The 20,389-nt window shown below is 45.6% G+C and overlaps 1 protein-coding gene across 6 annotated transcripts in view; it reads left to right on the top strand.

The window, feature by feature from the left end:
* Positions 1 to 1,192: 1,192 nt before the first annotated feature.
* Positions 1,193 to 20,389, top strand: part of RALGPS1 (Ral GEF with PH domain and SH3 binding motif 1) — a 313,809-nt gene continuing 294,612 nt past the window's right edge. For all 6 annotated transcript variants that reach the window (XM_063081606.1, XM_063081607.1, XM_063081604.1 and 3 more), the window contains exon 1: positions 1,193 to 1,408. The gene's annotated coding sequence lies outside the window, so the exon portion shown is untranslated. The remainder of the gene's footprint in view (positions 1,409 to 20,389) is intronic.

Raw genomic sequence — 20,389 nt, 5'->3', positions numbered from 1 at the left:
AGAGATGTTAAGTAACTTGCTCACGTGCACACAGCTTGCTGGTGGCAGAAGCAGGGCTTGGACTCTGGCAGGTTGTTCCTCCAGCTTGCGCAGTGGAAATTCCACAGCCCCCACTGTGCATTTCTGAATCCAGAGGGTCTGAGCAGAACCATCCCAATTACATGGTCTCTTGTTCTCTTTAAGTAAAATAGTGAAGTATTTGCTTTGATGAGTACTGTTTTCTTAATACAAAATAGCAGAAACTTCCTCAGAGATCCCCCAAAGACGTAGAAATAGTTTAATTTCTACGGACTCTATTTCTTTTGTTTCTTCTCTCCTTCCACAAGCTTTGGGAAGCGCAATAACTAAATCTTTCCATACTCTGATGTTACTGCAAAATGAATTTGAAAACTGTCAAAATGATGTTCTATTTGTCCGTCTGGCCCAAAATCAGTTGGGGTAGGGCAGGGCATCGTACCTCCTTCCTGCGGGAAGCACAACGGAGTTTTGCTGTATTCCGGACTTCCAGGGCTTCCTAGTCTGTCTGTTTTTCCAACTTACTGTCTCTGCGATTTTAAGCAAACGACTTAACCTCTGTGTTCAACTCGTGGTGCCTGGCTCAGAATAAAGGATCCGGGAGCAGGGAGACAAGATCCAGTCTCATTCCCCACCTTTGCACTTGTGTGCTCTTGGGCAGGTCCCTTGACCTCGTTGGGCCTAACTTTGCCCAGCTGTAAAATAAATGGATTGGACTCTCGGACCTCCGAGGCTTCTTCCGGCTCTGACGTTCTGCGCTCTGTGCCTACTTCCGAGTGTAAAGAATGGGCGCTGAGATGATGTCTCTCTCACAAAGCCATTTTTTGTTGAAAACGCTGAATCCTAGATAGGGATTTGAGGGGGAAATTGGGAGAGGCCTGGAAGGATGTGTGGGGAAAGAGATGAATGGCTATTTCTAGGCAGGAGATGGGCGTGGCGGGGCGTCCAGCAGGTGTACGGGCCCCCGGAGCATCCCCGCGGCTGAGAGGGTGTGCAGAGAGAGCGCCGAGGTTGCGGCCGGCCGGGGAGGACCGCGGCGGCAGCGGCTGCGCAATGGGTTTCCCAGCCGGGCTATTTGCATGTCTCCGCCCCTGCGACGAGCTGGTTGGGGAGGCTGGTCTGGTGCCGCGCGCCCATTGGCTGGGCGGCCCGCCGCTCAGGCCCGGGAGCGGACGGTTCCTACTGCGGCTGGGCACCGGCTCGGCTCCTTCGTCTGCCCGCGCTCCAGCCGCGCTCGGCCCAGCCTCCGCCCGGCTCGGCCCCGGCCCCAGCCTCCGAGCGAAAGCGCCGCTGCCGCAGGGCCGCTCCCAGGGCCATGAGGAGGCGGCGGCAGCCACTGCGGCCCGCGTCAAGGTGACCGGCCGGGACTGCGGTGGCGGCGGCGAGAGCGGCGGTAAGAGGAGCGGCCGGCGGGGCGGGGCCCTGGGGGCCGGGCCGGAGGGACCGGCAGGTGCGGGGGGCGGGACCCGGGGGAGGGGGCCGCTGGGGCCCGGGAGGGAGGGGCCTCGGTCGGGGGGGCGGGGCCGGGGGTCGGGGGTTGTTTCGGCAGGTTATGGGCTCCGGGCCCTTAGACGGGCTGGTCCCGGGGGGCGTGAAGGACAGCGATGGGGGGGGTGGCGGGAAGAGGGTGCAGGGGCGGTGGCGGCGCTGGGGGAGGCAGTGGGGCAGGGCCGAGGGGGGCGGGGGGCGGGGCCATGGGACGCCGGGCTTGCCGGTGGGAGGGGGCTGCGAGGTGAGCCAGGGCCTGAGGAAACCACAGGTGCAAGGGGCGGGGCCCCGAGTGGTTGCAGGTCCGGAAGCGGGGCCACAGGTGAGGAGCGGGCGGAGGGTGAGTGGTCGCCGGAGGAGGGAAGGCCGTCCTGTCCGTTGTCCGGGGAGCTTCAGTGGGAGCGGGAGCCTCGGACTCTGCGGATTCTGGAGGCATCCGCGGTTGCGTCTGGAAGGGCCGTCCAGGCCTGCCTGTGCCTCTGCTGAGGCGGACTTGGATCTCAGCTGCTCTGGTTACTAGGCCGGCTGCTTCTCCTATGCCAGCCGTGCCCTAAGTGGGGCGCGCTGGTTTTCACGCCGTAGGGGCCTTCCCTGTTGCTATCGAAGGGGCATGCCTAGATTGGGGGGTGGTTGGCTTTCATTGGATGATCAGCTGTTGAAAAATGTGTGTGCCTGAAGAGCAGCTAGTGTGAAGCTTGGAAGGGTCCTGGTTTATTGGCTTCTGGTACCAGATGCTGCTGCAAATGTTAACAGTGCTAGTCTCAAAAAGACTGAAATGGCAGCCTGGTGAGGGGGAAGAGCAGGAATGAGAATTGAGAAGCTTTTGACTCTGTGTTATCTTTCGCTTCTCTGAGTTTTGTTTCCTCCTTTGCAAAATGAGCATTATGGCACCTCCTTGTGAGTCTCCCCCAGGCCTGGTGAGGGTAAGATGAAATAGTGCGGACTGAACAAATCGTTGTGGTAAAGTTATGTCTTTCTCTTCTTCCGCCTGTGGGCAGGTTGGATTCGGAGACTGGGGAATCTAAAGAGGAGGAGATTACTAGTCAAGAGATAAGAATAGACCACTTTTTTGTTGGAATTTGGGATGAGATTTGTCATAGGGAGACCCCAAAAGACTCAGTCGTGTCTTGGATCATGACTACTTCTCCCTGTGAGGCTTCTGAGGGAGCTGCTGCAACACAGGGAGCAAGGGCAAATGGAAAGCAGAGGAACATTTAATTGTTTGTTGACCTTTAGACCCCAGCCCCAGTGAGGACTCTGAGCTGGAGCATGAGGTTTAGGCTTGAGTTCTGTGGAATTCTCTCTCCCCCAGCCAAGTATGAACTTTGATTTTACCACAATCCAGAAGGAAGACACCAAAAAGAAGGGAATTCCAGAACTTCATTAGGTTCCTACAGGGACAGAGAAGAAATCGAGATGACAGGGCTTCCTCTGAATTTCAGAAGAGTGTCCTTTACCCATATGTGTGACATTTCAGTGCCCAGTGCCTCTGCTCACTAGCTGTTGACCCGTCCAAACTATACTGCCTCCTATCTGCAATGCATGGATAGAACCTCGCTCACTACCAGTGGTTGGTGTTGTGGTGACCAGCGGCACCTCAGGGTCTTGTGCGGAAGACTTCTCAGGGATAGGTCCTTATTGTCTACTGTGGCAGGAACCAGAGGGTCTAGAAGCAGCATGTGTGAGTTGTCCCACACTGTCCTGGCAGAAACTGTCAATAGCTCTCAGAGACTGCTGCTTTCTGGGTGACCATCATGCTCTGTGGGTTAAAAGGAAAGCCCAGACTTGGTGGCAACAAGAGCTAGAACATGTGTTGCATAATGAGGGGACTGGCTTTTTTCTTTATTATTGGAGTGACAGCGTTCAGGGTCAAGAGAAGAACTTCATTAACGGAAAAATATTGCATCTGAAGCTCATTGTAATGTGGCCCCAGTCTACCTTTTTAAATTGATTTTCCTTTTTAGTATGGAGGGTAAGAGCTCTGACTTGGAAGTCAGTCAGGTCTGTGTTTGAAACCTCGTGCCACCACCTCCTGCTTTGTGAACCAGCACTAGTTTCATAGCTTTGCAGAGCTTTGGTTTTATTTGTAAAATAAGGTTAAACACGTCCACCTTGTGAGGTTTTTATGAAGAAAAATGAGACAAGATATGTGAAAGCACCTGATCTGTTTGGCACTCATTGTTAGGGTCCTTTTCTGCCCTGCCTGCCTGCCCATCTTTTAACATGGGCTACTCAGAACAGTATGTGGCACGTAAGGAGAGCAGGCCTGGGAATTCTGAGGCCTTCACTTGTTATGTAACCTTGAATGAACCCATTTCCCTCACCAGACCTCAGTTTTCTTAGCTGAGAGAGGAGGGTGTTAGACTGTGTGATCATCAAGAATCCTTCTAGCTCTGGCATTCTGATCAGTATGCTGTTGTATTTTCCTGAAAGGAAGGAGGGAGGAAACTAATGACCTGTTATTTAGTTCTTCTTTTAAAAATATCTAACCCCTTGCCTGGCACATAGTAGGTGCTCATTAAATACTTGTTGAAAGAACAGATGAAGGACTTAACTAGGAAGAAGGTATGGCAAATTGTCCCCAATGCTTGTATGTATATTGTACCTGTACTTTCAACATGGATTTTATTTACTGCACAAAAAATATTGTAACAACATTAGTGAAATTACTGAACTTCAACATGAACCGCCTATTTCACTATATCTTAAGTTCACCCAGTTTTGTTCATGAACATACATAGTTTTTCATGGTTGCAATCTTACGTATGTGAACATTTGGGAAAGGCCTGGCAATAAATGGTTTCTTTGAATGGCATTTTTATTTTTATTTTTTTAAAAAGATGACCGGTAAGGGGATCTTAACCACTGACTTGGTGTTGTCAGCACCACACTCTCCCAAGTGAGCCATGGGCTGGCCCTATGTTTTATTTTTTTAAGAAGTAAAAACATCCGACATGATTTTTTTTAAGGCAAGTAGGGGAATAAATTGTAAAGTAAGTGTCTTTCTTGCCTCAAGCTGCCAGTTCCTAGTTCTTTTCCCTAGAGGCAACCACTGTTATCAGTTTTTTGTTTATTATGTATTCTTTCTCTTACCCAAGAATCGAATTCTATACATACTCTTTGCTCCTTCATTTTTTCACTTAATCTATTTTGGAAATTGCTCCAACATTGGAAAATGTTCCAATTGGTACAAACAGTTCCTCCTTAATAAATGTTTTTGACTGATACGATAAGAACAATTTTGTTTTCCCCCCACCATGATTTTTTCTCTAATGGTTGGCAGTCATTGTTTAGAAGACTAAAAAGAGACATCCTGTGTTCTCCTCTAGGAAAGAAATGGCTTTGGACCCAGAGAACACTAGATTAAAGGGCAATCCATATAGCTGGATGCAAGACAGAGAACAGAAAGAAAGGAAAAGGGATTCGTTCACTGGTAATTGAGAACTGATTTTCTATTCAGGCCATGATTCTAAGTCCAGCTTTGTCACTTACTGGTTTTATAACTTGGGATAATTTACCTAATCTCTCTGCATCTCAGTTTCCTATCTGTAGAATAGATGATGACAATAAGATCTGTCTTTGGGGATTTTTGTGAAGAGGAAATGAGATCATGCATGCAAAGTATATGCAACAGTAGCAGGTCATAGTAGATGCTGAAGAAGGGTAAGCTGCTATGTTTTTAATAATGTAGAATAGATTCTTTATTCTTTGTCAACAGATATTTACTGGGAAGTTAAGGGTGAGCTGTGGAGAATGCCTCAGGTACCCCCTTTCATATGCTCACATACTGTGTGGGGAGACAGGCACACAGCCACTGGTAACAGAATAGTATGGTGGGCCTAATGGTGGGGAAGTGAGCAGTGTGTGGGGTCACAGAAGCAGGGAACAATTACTTCTCCCTGGGTGATTTGGAAATAGCTCCTCAGCTCAAATTTCCCCTCCTTTGTGAAACCTACTCAATTCTTCTAGGCACAAGTGACCGCCCTACCATTTGTGCTCTCTTGACTTTTATTGTGTAAACACCTTGATCAGAGTGCACATCACATTATTGCATCTGTGACTTTATGCCTGTGTCTTCTCCCTGCACATGGAAAGTCTCCTGCTTTCTTTGCTGTGGAGTCTTCAGGGCTATGCAAAGGGTAGACTCTTGGTGAACAGTGGGATGGATCTCCGCTCAGACAAGTCATGCTATCAAACATTGGCAAACTCTTAATTTATAAGTCACCAGATCTCTGATAAAACCCAGTCTTTGGATTCTGTTCCTTCATTCCCCAAATATTTGGGTGCTGACTCTGAGACAGACATGTGCTGTGCCATACACTAGCTGTAGGCTTTGGGTATGGCTGGTGACACTTGTCCTACAAAGTCTTAGGAAAGAGAGAGGAAAGAAATATTTGCTCCAGATGCTCCAGGTCAAGATGGGGAAGCAGAAAAAAGGACAGGTCTAAAAATGAGCTATTCCTGCTTGCTGAAATTCACCTCTCCTCTCTTCAGAGGTATGGCTGCTCTCCCTTCCCTTGGGCTGGGGTTGTGGAGGAGCAGGCCAAGAGAGCTGAGCAGATGGGCCATAGATTTCGAGCCAGGTGGGGAAGAGTTGGTTGGATTGGCTTTTCTGAGGGGCATTTCTGGGCCCGCTTTCTTAGAAGAGAGGGCACTTCACTTCCTTCATGTGGGCACTCATTCACCAGCTTTGCTGGGTTCCTGCTTTGGGCTAAACCTTGTGCTGGATGCTGAGTATATGGAGATGAAGGCGCTTCGACCTTCCCTTTGGGAGTTCACAGTCAGTGGAGGAGCCACACGCAGAGAGAAGGTGCCTGAAGGCGATTGGCCATAACAGAGGACCTTGAATGAAGTGGCCAAGCAGATTCAGGCCCTGGAGCCAGGCAGAACTGGGTTCAAATCCTAGCTTTGCCACACATAACGTGCATGACCTTGGGCAAGTGTCTTCCCTGCTCTGAGTCTTGGTTTGCTATTTGTAAAACGGGGATAGCAGTAACCTAAGTTAGGGCTGTTAAAGGTTCAGTGAAACAGTGCAGTGGAATGTTTAGCATGGTGCCTGACAGGAAGCCAATGCTGACAGAATGCTCACTGTTGTCATAATTACACATGGTGCTGTGGCACCAAGAAGCACTTCTTTGGCTGTTTTCTCTGGGTCCTAGTTTAGTGGTAATGGCACATAAATGGCAGATGGGGAAGGTGAAGGTGATGGTTAAGGTGTCCAGGAAACCAGCTCCGAAGACACAAAATACTCAAGGAGTCCCATGGATTTGTCTTCAAGTGTCTCCTCCCTTTTTTGCAGGAGCTCTTCTCAGAGGTGGGTTTCATCCCAGCATCATTGTGAGCACTTCTCTTTGTCTGAGCACTTGCACTGATCGTTTCCACGACTTTGCCCCAAGGGGAGGCATGAGTCCTGCACTTACTGAGGAGAGCAGAGACAATGAAGACCAGGGCAGCAAATCATTCCATGGTTTTTCTGCACAGCTTTCAAATCCATTGTGTTTTTCTTTGTGGGAGATTTATCTCCTGAGCATCAGAGAGGTGGCTAGGGCAGTGCTTCCAGCATAGACTCTGGAGTTGGGACACAAACAGATGCTTCCTGAGTCTACCACTCACAGGCCATGTGGCTTCAAGCAAGTGACCACACCTCTGTGTCCTCATTGAAAGCAGAGGTGTGATAGTACTTTCCTCTGTATGCTTCTTACAGGGTTTCAAGGAGATGATATGGAGCAGGGCTTAGCAGAATGCTTGCACATTGTGAGCAGCCAGTAAATGTGAGCTAGAATAATGTGCTCTTTTCATTTAGGATTACACGGTTTTTAGGATACTTTTTGGGGGGTTATTAATTTATTACCTATGGAAGTTATGTGACTTGTTGCACAAGGAATGTGTTAAAACTCAGGTGGTGATGGGTGCTGGCAGGAGCATCCAAGGTGGCCGGCAGAACTCATCGTGTATTGGGATTGCAGATATGAGCCTCCCACAGAGAGTGTAGGGTACTGGCGAGGGAGAGGATAGAGCCACCCTGGGTGCGGAGCCTCTGTCCCAGACCCGTCCAGGAAATCCCCAAGTTCTTTTTATTTCGTCATTCTGAGATCCCATGTAAATAATGGGTCTTTAATTTGGCCCAATGCAACATAATACTTTCCCTCTTTAGGATTTAAATATTTTTATTATACAGTTTTATTTTAAGGTTAAGACAATTACTTGAATATCATCAGAAGAAAATTCAAATGCTTGGCCTTGACATTCATAAGTTTCTTTGAAAATCATCTTATTTGAAGTGAAAGGAAGAATGATGAATGTATTTAAGTCTGTGTTTATTGAATACAATAATTCTCACCCACTCTTGTATAAGCCTGATAACTAGGACAATGGAAATCTGTGCTTTTGGTACATTTCTGAGTAATTAAATATTTATGGAAAAGTTAATAAATTCAAGGAAATTTACTGTGTCTTTTTTTGTGACAAAAAAGTTTGTTATGTGGAATTTGAGACTCACTATTTTAAGTTATTTCTGGCTGGCTGGTTCACTCACTTGATTAGAGTACAGCCTTATAACATCAACGAGACAGATTCATATCCCCGTACTGGCCAGGTGCACACCCCTATCCCACCCCCCTAAAAAAAGATATTTCTTATTTTGTGTTCTCTCTGTAGCTGTTTTTGTTTTGTTTTTTTCTCTACGCACCACATCTCCAACACTTTCAGTCCACTAGCATTTATAGGTTGTTCCCCTATTGGGCTCTCAGAATACTCTCTGCTCTGCCATAGCGTGTAGTAACACTTTGTGACCACCTATGACTTCCTTGTGTCTCCCACACTAGACTTTGCAGAGGAAGAGTCTGTAGTTGTTTTTCCCACCATATTCAGGGCCTAGCCAGTACAAGGCAGCCAAAATGATCTCAGTATGTCATTCCCTTTTCTTAAAACCCTTCAATGGCTTCTAATTGCTTTTTGAAAAAAGACCGAATCATTAGCATGGCCTGCAAGGTGTAATGATGTCCTCTTTCGAGTAATTGTTGGATGTCTGTCTCCCCTGGTGCAATGTAATGCAATCCCATCAGATCATGGACTGTGGCTGTTTTGTTCACCAAAGGGTCCTTGGTGCCTAGCATAGCATCTGGCACATAGTAGGTGCTTCCTGGATGTTTGTTGAATGAACAAATGGAATAAATGGCAGGTGTCCAGTGACTGATTTGAATCTATAAAATGAGAAAGTTGTTGTATCTGAAATCCCTTCCATTATACAATGTACCAACACTTTACAACCCTGAAGTCTCTTGACATGTTGTATCAGCCTCATATTGATTCTGCAGGGTAGGTGAGACAGGTGTTGATGTGCATAGGAGAAAGTGGAAGCTTAGAGAGGCTAAACACATTGCCCATGATGTAACTTTGGGAGAAGCTAAGGGCTCTAAGTCATCCTCAAGTGCATCTTCTCCCACCCCAGGTTGCCTCAAGGTGAGTTTTTTGACACAAACATTGTAGGAATCACAGATGAAATAAGGAAACAGGGCTTCATTGGAAAAAGGTACTTATAATAGCTTCTCTTGGTTTTAGATATTTTAATTCCCTGATAATTGAATTTAAGGAATTGGGCTCTATTTGGAGTGATGTAGGTCTAAGGTCCCGTTTTATTCCAGGAACCAGGAAATCCTAATCTTGTAAATGACTAAAGTATAGTAATTACTGATGCGCATGCTGATAGATTGATAGCTAGGGTTAGAATTTGTGTTCATGCTGGGAAGCTTTTTGATAAGATCAGAAGTGAGTTGGTAATTGATATGTAGGATTCTTTTGCTATTTTCAGAAGATTCTGGTAATTTTAATTAGCTTATTTCTCTAATTTATCTCTGAGTGTACCTGATATGGGGCACCTTTGTAATGAGCATTGCTGTGGACTTTGTGCTCATCAGATTAGTGTGAGTCTGTCCTAAAGTTTAGAGATCATTTGGTCTATTCTTCCCACTTTTCAGATGAGGATAGTGACTTTGCCAGGGTTTCATTTTCAGGTGTCCTGATTCTCCACCTGGCAAAGCCCATGGATTTGAGCACATCTATTTTCATATAGCAGTTTCTCAGCAGCTGCCCGCAGGTCATGTACCATTGCTAATAAACAGTGTCCATGGTGAAGCATTTATTTCAAAGGAAAATGTCTGCTTCAAGGTCCTTTGTTGAATCTGCAATGTGATTGCATTGGAATAGGGACTAATTCCTGATTCAGTACACAGCTCTGGTATTTAGTTTGTTGATGGTGGAGAGCTAATAAAAGACAGTGCCTCTTGTGGTCTGTTAGCACCATTATGATCTTCATGGCTCCTTAAGGGCCAAGAGATTTTTAGAACCTAGTTTTATCAGTATACCCAGCAGTACTCATGCAACAGAGAGGAGCAGCCTGGTATTATGGAAAGAGCAATGGGTATGAAGCCAGAATGCCAAGTATGTCAGTTTGCTTGTAGACATCTGTTTTCTAACAGGATACCTATAAACAGGAAAATCCCTCATGTGTGGGCATCCTTTTTTCAGTAGGAAAGCCCAGTTTTAAGATCTGTGACTGATTTGGAAGGGCTGAGTCAGAGTAAAGAGAACTGGATGATATTAAAGGATTGTACCAACTGAAGGCAGCCTCATTCCTCATTCTTCCCTGTTCTGCCAGACCTCCTTGCCTGCCAGTCCATCCACTCGTCTGTCCATCCACCCACTGATCCTTCTATCCACCATCTGTCCACCCACCCACCCACCATCCATCTGTCCATCCATCCAGTTCTTGGTCAGGGTCTCCTGAGTACCAGCACTATGGTGAGTGTGGGGCCACAGTGGCAGAAAAAGACAAGTCTGGTCCTTGCTGTCTCCTAGCTTACAGTCTAGTGACAAAGTTAAAAAGTACAAAAGCAACGACAAGTAAGTACATAAAAAAATTAATTACAGCACTGATAATGGCTACATACAAAAAGGAGTAGAAGGTGCTAAGAAACCATACATCGAATGTTTTTTACCTGCTGGGAGGGTCAGAGACAGCTTCCCAGAGGAAGGGGGTCTTCAAGCTGCCACTTGAAGGATGAATTGAGCTATCCAGGTAGAGAAGTGCAGCTGCATCTGCCATGGTCCCAGGTGGGGAAGGGGCAGCGTGAGTTCAAGCAGTACCAGAAAGCCAACATGGCTGAAGCACTGAGAGCAAGGGAGAGACTAGTGTTTATGCCCCAGTCACAGCATTGTTTTCTTGAGCTATGCTAGAAATCTCTGACAAATTATACTCGTATAGTTGCTGACTCTTCTTTTTCAGAACTCCCCAGTTGTAACCAAAAGTCTCTATTACTGAAACATTACCTGCCATGGTTTCCAGGATAGCAGTTGGCCTTATTTTTATTACTTTAGAGATTGGTTGTTTCCTTTGCTTCTTTAGGGAATGGAAGAACACCTTGATCTCATTAACAATTTTCAGTCATGAAGTAAAAATTTACTGAGCATGTAACTGGGTTTGACAGTGCAGTCCCTTCTCTCAGGAGCCCCACAGACTTGACTGATAGGAGTAAATAAATGATGGTATTGCAGTGTCAGGGGTGGTATAGTGGTGGAAATGGAAGCTTATGGGGCCAAATAAGATACACAGGATCTTAGAGAAATATTTGTAGTTTTTCAGGTGAAGAGGGATATAGGCAGAGGAAGCAGATTATACAAAGGTACAGAAGCAAGAGAGAGTATGACGTGGTTTGGAAATGGTGAGCAGTGATGTGTTGCTGAAGCATGAGGTTCATGGTGGGGAAGGGAGGTAGGAGGAGCTGGCAGGGATGAGGCTGGAAAGGTGGTTTAGGGTCAGTTTCAGAGGGACTTGCAGGCAGTGCTTAGGAGTTTGGATGTTATCCTGTGGTCAGTGGGGAATCACTAAAGAGTTAAGAGGAAAGAAACATCGTTACTTATAATCATGGTGGCAGTGTGGAGGGTGATGGTTTGGGAGGAGACTGGAGATTGGGAGATGTGGGAGGGGTTATTACCAGACTCCAGGTGTGAGATGATGGGGTCCTGGCAACGGAGGTGCAGAGGAGAAGGCTGGCCTCAAAAAGAAACTGAGATAGAGGACTCTGTCCTTGGCAATTTAGTAGATGCGAGGCAGGGCGATATCAGGGTTTCTCATGTTGGTGAATGAGATGGTAGGGGACAAGTCACTGAGATAAGGAACATGAAAAGAGTATTGGGTTGGGAGGAGGAAGATAGTGAATTTTGGCCATTTTGAGTTTGGGGTGCCTGTTGGGTAGCTTGGTGGAACTGTCCGTTTGGTGGCGACTGGCCTGCTAACCTAGAGCTCAGAGAGGTCTGGGCCAGAGCAGTGGTTCTCACACTTTGGAGTGTCAGAATCCTCTGTGGTGTTTGGGGGAGGGAGGCTTGCCATCTATATGTTAAGAGTTTTCACAGATGGTTCTGTTGACCCCTGAGCTGGGGAGAGAGACTTGGGGTCACCCTTGAGTAGATGGGCCCTGAAGTTGTAGGAGAGGATGGGGTTAGTCAGGAAAGTTGTGTGTAGTGAGCAGAGGATCTCGGCTGGACTGCCGGGGAGCACCAGCATGAGTGGGTGGAACACAGTGGAAGGGTCAGGGAGGGAGCCAGAGGAGGAGTGGTCAGCTAGGGAGCAAGACGTAGGAAGACTGATGGTATGGAAATTGGTGGTGGTTGGGGGGGGCACCAGCCTCCACCTCCTTCCCTGCAGGGCTTCTGCCCCTGCCCCCTGAAATTGAGTCCTCTGGTGCCTCCATTGACACTTGTTTTCACTAGTACCAGAGCCAGTCTCATACGAGAGAGGTTATGTTTTAGTTACTTTGCTGCCTTGTGTGAAAGACCCTGAGGGAGGCCCTTTGCTTCAGCCAGTCTCTCAGCAAACCTTCTCAAGCAATTCATTCAAGCCTTCTATTGCTGATCCTTTGGACTGAAGTCTCTGGCTCCTTGAAGCAGGAAAGTTGTCCCCACCCCTATTAAACATTCTGGGGTTTAGGATGGATCTGCATCCTCAGCGGGGTGTGTCTAGATCCTAGGAGAGGCAGCTGATAAGAACTGTTGGAAGAAGTCCTGGGAAGATGATTTTGCCATTCAGATTGGACTAATGTGGTATGGGGGTAGGGATCCCTGTGACTTGGGTATACATCCCTGGTTCACTCTGTATCCTGAGCTTGGGTAGCAGGGAGAACCCTGTAGTAGAATTTTTAGAATGTATGGGTGGGGGTCTCAGAGTACAGGAGATCTACCCAGACTGCTGGTGGGGACGTGTGTGTGTGTGTCCCCTAAATTGGCAAAAGTAGTTCTTCCCCCTGGTAAACCTAAGTGCCTGACTGGGAGCAGTTTACAGAACCCAGTGAAGAGCCTTTAATCTGAGAGAGCCAGTGGGAAACTGATCTGTGACCCAGTGTGTGTCTTATACGTATTAACCTGAATCCAAAGACCTTGAAGTGTAGGACAGGCAGAAACCTGGTTGTCACTGGCCCTGGTGCTGAAAGCCACAGTGAGAAGGATCAGGGATAACTTAAGGGAAGTAGCTGTCCTTAATACCAGAGCTGACCACCCTGGTATGAAGCATTTTGCCCCTCAGGAAAGGAAAAAGAAAAGAGATTAATGTTGGTTGAGCTGAGAAACCCGGATGCTTGGGCAAAGAGAAGGGAACAGATGGATGGAAAGTGGAGGCAGAGTGATGGGAGTCCATGTACCAGTACAGAACATAAAGTGCTGTTCAGCTTTTGTGGGATGGAACTTAAAGAAATGGTTCAGAATAGGGGGCAGACTGAGCTGGGTTCGAACACTGTCTTTGCCCAAATACTTATTACCAGTGAGGATACACTTACTGGTTGTGAGTTCTTGGATAAGTTATCTAATCTCTCTGGGCTTCAGTTTTATCATTTTAAATGGATATGATGACAACTTAGAGAATTCTTGTAAGGATTCAGTAGTATATTACTATTGGTAAGGTGCTTAGCAAAGTATCTGTCACAGAGTAAAGGTTCAATAAATGATGGGAATAATAATAATAATGATGAGAATGAGGATACCATTATCTGAGTATCCCTGCAGATAACCCCACTGTACTAAACCCTACCGAATAATGAATGTATGAAATAAAGAAGAACTTTAACGGTAAGTTCAGCTATGTGAACGTCAACAATGGGAGGGTAAAACAGATCCACTGGTAAAAAGATTAGAACACTAAGAGGATAAATATAGCAGTGGAGAATCAAACCAGTGAAGGTTTACATCTATATGATGTGTAAAATTATCATAAAATGTAGAGCTAAAGGACATCTGAAGATTAGGTCAACTTTCCAGTTTTATATAAGAGAAAACAGAGGCAAGAGAAGTAAAGAATTTTGTTAAAGACTGGTCACAGTTTATAAGTGACAGACATGGTGCTGGACTTTAACCCTTGGTCCTGTCCAGAAAACTTTGAATCTGTTAGGGTAAATAGAGAGGGGACCAAAGGGAACCATCTCCACTATTTTGGGATACATATTTTGGGCCAGGACTCATCTGTCCTCATTCAAGAATGACCAAATAGAAAAACTAACACTAGAAAGGACAGACTGGAAAGATTCAGCATATAAAGGAAGATAAACAGGGCACGCAAGACATAGAGGAAGAGCATGCTTTTGGAAAAAAGTTTGCCTTGGTAAACTGAAGTGAATTTCATACATCATCTGCTTTGCCATCTCAGAAAAGTTACAGATGCTATGAAAGATGAGATGATAAGACAACAACTGAGATGAAAAAGGAGCTTGTAGACTTAAAGAACATAAGAAAATAAATCATGTAATGCCAGCATTTAAAATTAGCAGCAATGCAGAAAGTCAAGGAGTCAGGAGGAGAACAAACTGGCTGATCTCAGAAGCAGTACAGGAAAGCAACAGAGCAGACCACCAGATGTGGATGATGGACAAGACTGGTCTAAGATAGGGATCCCCAGAGTTCCTAAAATGGAGACCAGGACTTCGGTCAAGACAGTCCCCAGCATCACTCTCTCCCACAGTTCAACCAACTTATAACTATAAAAAAGCAACAACAGCCAAGCTGGGGCCACTAGAGCTCAGGGGAAGAGGAAGAGAGACCTATGGAGTGCATGAAGGCAGGAGAAGCCACAATGAGAGAAAGAAGTTCGTATGAAGTTGCTTGGAGGTGGCAGGGGAGAAGAGGGCCTTGGTGACCCCCAGGCCAGCAAGACCACTAATAGGGTTCCCGTGGACTCACATAGGAGCAAGGAGCCACAACAACTGAAGAGAGGGAGCTACTCAGAGGCTGGTGAGTCATTACAAGGGACCAGCACATGGCCCATCCCATGGGAAGTGTTTGCAGTATGGGCAGTCGGGGAGATAGGCCCACCGGGAGAACACTGGGGCACAGCAAGGGCAACTGATCTGCACCCCTGTTAGCAAAGGACCACTCAGAGGAGACTGGTCGGGAATACAGAATTGCATGGGGTGCAGTTTGATGAAAAGACTCAGGCCCAGGGCCGGCCCGTGGCTCACTCGGGAGAGTGCGGTGCTGATAACACCAAGGCCCCGGGTTCGGATCCCATATACGGATGGCCGGTTCGCTCACTGGCTGAGCGTGGTGCTGACAACACCAAGTCAAGGGTTAAGATCCCCTTACCGGTCATCTTTTAAAAAAAAAAAAAAAAAAAAGACTCAGGCCCAGACCAGAGTTTCTGATCTCTTGAGAGCCGGAAGTACCTATAAAGTCAACCATTAAAACCTGAGCTGCACAAAAAGCCTTCCTTAGGGAATCAGCAGCAAAGCAGCAATCTAGCACAACCACACAGCTCAAGTACTGGTCCCCACAGGAAGTTCCCCCATTTTAGAAGTAAATAAAGAACAACAAATTAGTTCCAGTGCAGAGTTTAAGTGGTGGGAACAGCAAGTAATCCAACACAACTGAAGAAAAAACGAAGTACCTGCAGCCGGAGACAAAGTTTCACATGAACTAGTAAAGGCCTCATTTCACCAAAGAACACCTATAACACATAGAAGGACTGGAAGTCCCCTAGAATACCAAGCCAGAAAGGGGGGAAGGCTGGGGGCCTCAGCAATGCCCCCCAACACCTGCAGCCAGTCCTGAGGGTGGGGGATGAGGGCATCGGCCACGCCCCCCTGACACCTGCAGCCAACCTAGTAGTGATCACTGAGCTGCTGCAGGAAGTGCCTGGGTTCTCCTGAGCTGGGGCAGTGGGGGGCTGAGGCATTGCCCCCCGACACCCACAGCCAGGTCCCCTGGGGGGCCAAGGGACTTGGCCACACACCCCCAATGCATGCAACCAGCCCTGCAATGACCACCAAATGCTGCAGGAAGCACCCTGGGCTCTCCCAAGCAGGGGCGGTGGGGGGCCTCGGGCCTCGGCCACACACCCCTGACACATGCAACCAGTCCAGCGATGACCTTCAAACTGCAGCAAGAAGGGCCCCAGGTTCCCAAGCTGGGACAGTGGGGGGCAGGGGCTTTTCCACACTCCCCTGACATCTGCACCTAGCCAGCAATGACCAAGTCACCGCTGGAAGCCTCCCAGTCTTCCCTATGGGAATGAGGGGGGTGCCATAGGCCTCAATCCTGCCCCTCCTTCTCCCTCCTTCTTCCATCCCATTTCCTTCCCGGTTCCCCTCTCCCTCTCCCTCCCAACTGCTCCCTAACAACATCCTAGAATGTAAAAAATAACATTAATAAAATTTCATTAAAAAAAAAGAAAATGGAGACCAGGACAAATGGAATAGATAGAATCCTCAGTTTTCCTGAACTGGAGAAGGACTTTAATCTGCAGGGTGTAAGGGCTCCTTATGAACCAGGCAAAATTAGCAAAAATTAATTAACATTTAAGATATCTAGGTGAAGGTTTTAAATTGAAAGAATAAAGAGAAGATACCATTAACATCCAGGCAGAAGAAACCTTTCAATCAAAGAAAAAAAAATTAGGCTGGGCTAAGATTTGTCTACAGCACAGATGCCAGAAGCAAGGGAGCAATATCCAGAGTTTTAAGGGATAAGTTTTGTAACCCAAGAATTTTATACTCAGCCAAGTTTTGGTTCCCATTTGTCGGTAGCAGAAATCCATTTCAGTCGTGAGGACACACCTTGTGTGGAGTTTTTGCTACACACACCATTCCTGGGGGAAAAAGTCACTAGAAGGCTTGCTTCAGCAACTGAGAGAGGAATCAAAATAAATGCCACGAATCAGCAAGTCAGGGTATGAAGGGATTGGTAGTGAGAATGAAATTGTTCAAGTATAAAATTATTTCTAAATAATTGTGATTTTGATATAAAATAGAATACAGACGAAATAATTATTGAAGGAATATATAACATTAAATCAGAGTTAATAGAAAAAGCAGGGACAAAATTCCAGCTCAAAACAGAGGTCGTGCATGTAAACCCCTCCATACTGTACAAATGTGAAGGTGGAAGAGTTGAAAGCTATATCCATGCCCTCCAATATGTCTGCACATGTGGTTTCTAGCTAATAAAATGCTGTGCAGGTATGTAGTGTGCCTGGGCCTGCTTTTATGGTGATTGCTCTGGCACCATCTTTTCTGGAGGGGTTTGTTTGGCACCCTGGAGAGGTTTGTTTGGCACCTTCATTCTGCAGGGTGGGTAGCACATTGCTGGTGGAAATATAAAATGGTGCAGTTTCTTTGGAAAACAACTCAGCAGTTCCTCAGAAAGTTAAACGTCAAGTTGCCATATGACCTAGCCATTCTACTTCTAGTTATATACCCAAGAGAATTGAAAACATATGTCCACACAAAAACTTGTACATGCATGTTTATAGCAACATTATTCATAATAGTAAAAAAATGGAAACAACCTAAATATCTATCAGTTGATGAATGGGTAAAAAAAATGTGGTATATTTATACAATGGAGTGTTTTTGAGCCATAAAAAAGAATTAAGTACTGATTCAGGCTGTAAAGTGGATGAACCTTGAAAACATTCTAAGTGAAAGAAGCCAGACACAAAAGTCCACGTACTGCATGATTCTATTTGTGTGAAATCTCTGGAAGAGGCAAAGTCATTGTATTAGTCCGTTTTGTGTTGCTCTATCAGAAATACCTGAGACTGGGTAATTTATAAAGAACAGAGGTTTATTTGGCTTATGATTCTGGGACAACAGCATCTCGCACAGGCCTCATGCTGCTTCTACTCATGGCAGAAGGCAGCAGGCAGCCGGCAAGTACAAGCAGATCTCATGACGAGAGGAAGCAAGAGAGAGGAAACAAGAGAGAGAGAGAGAATGTGCCAGGGTCTTTTTAAACAACCAGCTCTTGCGGGAACTAATAGAGCAAGAACTCACTCATTACTCCCCCCTCCCCCAGGGAGAGCATTAATCCATTCATGAGAGATCCACCTCCATGACTCAATCAGTTTCCAACCCTGCTACATTGAGGATCAAATTTCCACATGAGTTTTGGTAGGGACAACACGTCCAAACTCTATCAGTCATAGAGATAGAAAGTAGATTAGTGGCTGCCAGGGGCTTGGGTGTCAGGGAATGGGGAATGACTGCTAAAGGGGTGGGTATAGGTTTTCTTTTTGAGGTGGTGAAAATGTTCTGAATTAGATAGTGGTGATGGTTGCACAACTTAGTGAATATGCTAAAAACCTCTGAATTCTGTAGTTTAAAGGAGTTAATTTTGTGGTGTATAAATTATATCTCAATTCTTAAAAAATAGCCTTTTCTCATTGTTAAATGTTAATTGTGGAAAAATAAGATAGACAAAACAAAACGAAACAAATCAAAAAAAAAAAAAAAAAAAACGCAAAGAAGCAGCCATCATCCCTTTGTTAATCCTTGGGGTATATATGTTCAGATCTTTTTCTATGTGTCTGTCTCAAAGTTGGGTTGACAGACCATTTTACTCTTTCTTTTCTGTCATGAGTGGTGTGTTGGGATTAGCACAGTCCATAAATATGTTCTTTTTATTAGTGCTTTAGTATTCTCTATTGTTAGAGTGTTTAGTTGGGAACAATATTTGGCTACAAGTGGAAACAGTACCCTATTTGGAGTCAGAAGACCAGGGTGCCTCCTCCAACTTATATTAGATTCATGAGCTTGAAGAGGCACTTAATGTCACTCTCCTTATCTTTAAAGGGATTGTAGTACTTTGTGATATCTTACCCACTAGAATGGCTAACATGAAGAAAAAAATGAATATGCTAGTTATCTTGATTTGATCATTATATATTGTACACAGTTACTGATATTCAACTCTTTATGCCACAAATATATGTAATCAATTACGTTTCAATTAAAAAAAAAAAAAAGACAGTATCTTGTGTTGGCAAGGTTATGGAGCAACCAGAGCTTTTATATCCTGCTGGTGGGAATGTAAATTGGTTCAGCCATTTTGGAAAACTGTCATCATCTACCAAAGCTGAACAAAGGCACATCTTAAGACCCAGCAGTTCCACTCCTTGCTATCAACCGGACTTTGAGACAAATACAAAGAAATGTGTATGGATGTGTACCAGATGGCATGCTCAGTGGTGTTTATAGTAGCACCGTCTGTAATAGCCCAAACTGGAAACAATCCCAGTGTCCATCAGTGGTAGAATGGACAGATAAATGTGGCAAATTCTCATGATGGAATACTGTAATCAGTAAGAGTTAATGAATAACAATTCGTGAAAAAATCTAGATGAATTTTACAAACATAATGTTCATTCAGACACAAAAAGTTATGTATGTACAAGTCCATTTATATGAAGTTTAAAAGTGGACAGAACTAATATGTTACTGTTAGAAATCAGAGTAGTTCGTCACCTTCGGGAGGCAGGTAGTGATAGAAGGTGGCACAAGTGGGCCTCCGGGGGCTGATGATGTTCTGTTTCTCTATCTAAGTGCTGGTTACTTGGATATTCTGATCTGATGAGAATTCTTTGAGCTGTGCACTTAATATTGTGTGTAATTTTCTGTGCATATGTCGTACTTCCATAGAAAGACTAAAAGGCAAAAAAAAAGGAAGCATATCAGTCACATTGCTCTTATTAAAAATATTAATAATGATAATGAAAGATTTTTGTGTTGTCGAATAAAATAATTATTCTAACATTATTTCATCTTTATCTCTTTGCTTAAACATTTGTATTTGTTTAATAATATACATATGTGTTGGTACATTAGAGCGAATAATTTACATATAAATGTACATATATTAGAGGTGCTTGCTTAATTTTGCTTAACCATTGGTAGTGATGTGTCAAAAAGTTTTGTGAGCCAAGGCTGAAGTTCATAGCAGAAGGGGGAAGCCTGAGCAGAGGCCTAGCTGTGGGAAGCAGCCAGGTGAGTGGTGAGCCCCACACAGTTCAGTTGGCATCCTGTATTTGGATTGGTCTCCTTGTTGTGGGAGCAGAGGAGAGTGGCAGTGAAGCTGAGGAGGCAGGGGCCAGGTCTCTGAGCATTTTGGATTCCAGTAGTCCAGGGGGAAGGGCTGAGATGGTGAGAGGACACAAGGAATGGGTCCCTGGCAGGGCATCTGAACAGAAGAAAGGAGACAGCAGAGGAGGCCAAAGAGGTTAAGGAAATGGAGGAGAGAAAGAATTATGAAATCATTATCAGGAGGAGTTTCCAGACAGAGGGAGTGGTGAACCATGTTAAAAGCTACTACGAGGCAGCAGAGCCTTAGGCCCGTAGCGTCAGCAATGAGTAGGTCCTGGGGACCTGGGAGGGACCAGTATAACTCTAGTGGTCTGGTAGGGGGTTACCAGGTAGGAGGGTAGTGAGAAAATGGTGTCTGATGGGAAGGTAGCCTGGAGTTCAAGGGTCATAGCTGTTCTGAAGACTGGGGAGAACTGAAGATGTTCTCAGGCAGAGAAAAGGACCAAGAGAGTGGAAGAGATTGAGGTTGCAAGAGGGGGCCGACCGCCTGCCTG

The sequence above is a fragment of the Cynocephalus volans genome, chromosome 17, assembly GCF_027409185.1.
Source record: "Cynocephalus volans isolate mCynVol1 chromosome 17, mCynVol1.pri, whole genome shotgun sequence".
Lineage (NCBI taxonomy): Eukaryota > Metazoa > Chordata > Mammalia > Dermoptera > Cynocephalidae > Cynocephalus > Cynocephalus volans.
The sequence above is the reverse complement of the archived record's forward strand: the minus strand, read 5'-3'. Positions and strand labels throughout refer to the sequence as shown.